Below are 1877 nucleotides of genomic sequence, written 5' to 3'. Positions count from 1 at the left end.
ACTGGTATCCTTATAAGGAAAGGAGATGTGGACAGAGAGAAAGACAGAAACAGAGAGGCAGATAAACAGAGAGAGACAGAGAAAGACAGCCATGTGACAAAGGCAGAGATTGAGTTACAAATTGTTTGCAAGCCACCAGCATAACCCTACAAACTTCAGAGGACAAAACATTGATTCCAGACCTCTAGTCTCCAGCATTGTAAGACCATAAATGTTGGTTGTTTAAGCCAACTAGTCTCTAATGCTTTGCTACAGCAGCCCTGGCAAACTAAGAGAGCCCCTATAGGTGATTGTCCTCGTGACAAAGGACAAACTAGACCCCCGCCTCAAGGAAAGAGAAACAGCTTCACATCATTACCCTAGTACACAGCCTGGGGTAATGGATCCATGAACGAGTCAGAGAGAGACAGAAGAAAGCACCAACAAGACACCCCCAGAGTCCAGGTACTGTGCCCCTTTGCCAGCCCCTCAGCTCAAGCCCCATCCAGGTCCTTTCTTCAAGCAATTCACTTAGAATCTAAAGAGGAATATTAAAATTAGTAAAAATATTTTCAAACAAGAAATTTAGTCCTAACTGGATAACAAATGGATATTTAAAAAATGAAAAACATGAAAGTTCCGGAATATTCTGAGGCAGATTAAAATGCTTAACGATGCATACAAATTTACAAAACTTCCCTATGGTATGCCCATATTATCAGCAAGTGATTTTTTTTTTCCCACCAACATGTCATTTTTACTTTTGTTTTTTTAATCAATTTACCATCCAGAGTTGACCTAGAACCCTGGGTCAGACTTGCAAAGATTCTAACTTCAGGAAATGGGGTAGGCAGAGGAGAGGAAGTAATTTCATAGTCATAGAAACTCAAGGCTAGAAAGATCTTTAAAATCTTCCACAAAGTCTGCTCCCTGAGTCAAGTTTCTTTAACTCACCCACATTGCTGAGAGGAACCTTGAATATCCTACTGATGAGGAATGCTCCTGCTTTCTCTCATTTTGGTTATATTGAGCAGAACTCTCTCAATGTAACTTTTTACATTTTTTTTTTACCATGGTAACATATGCATCACACAAAATTTGCCATTTTAACCATTTTTAAGTGTACAATTCAGTAGCTTAATTACAATTTACAATGTTGTACCACCATTACCGCCATCATCTAAAACAGAAATTTGATACCCATTAAGCAATAAACTCCCCATTTCCCTTTCCTCTCTGGTAATCTTGAATCTACTTTCTGTCTATGAATTTGCCTATTCTAGAGATTTCCTGTAAATGAAATCATAAAATATTTGTACTTTTGTATCTGGCATATTTAACTTAGCATAATGTTTTCAAGATTCTTCTATCTTGTAGCATGTATCAGAGCTTCATTCCTTTTTCATGGATGAATATTCCATTGTATGTTTATACTACGTTTTATTTATCCACTCATGTATTGATGGGCACTTGGTGTGTTTCCACCTTTTGGCTATTGTGAATAATGCTGTTATGAACATTGGTATACAACTATCTGTTTGAGTCCCTGTTTTCAATTCTTTGGGGCATATACCTAAGAGTGAAATTGCCAGGTCATATGGTAATTCTATGTTTAACTTTTTGAGGAACTGCCAAACTGTTTTCCTCAGCAGCTGCCTACCAGTGATGCATGAGAATCTCAGTTTTTCTACATTCTCACTAACATTTCTAATTTTCCTTTTTTTTTTATCCTTAATGGGTGTGAAGTGGCATGTCATTGCGGTTCTGATTTGCATTTCCCTAATTACTGATTATATTGAGTACCGTTTTTGTGTGCTTACCGGCCATCTGTATAACTTCTTTGGAGAAATATAGGCTCTGATGAAAACTTTTGCAGTTGATCTTGATTCTGGCTCCTG

The sequence above is a fragment of the Tamandua tetradactyla genome, chromosome 8, assembly GCF_023851605.1.
Source record: "Tamandua tetradactyla isolate mTamTet1 chromosome 8, mTamTet1.pri, whole genome shotgun sequence".
NCBI classification, from domain to species: Eukaryota; Metazoa; Chordata; class Mammalia; order Pilosa; family Myrmecophagidae; genus Tamandua; species Tamandua tetradactyla.
This window is presented reverse-complemented; position numbering follows the sequence as displayed.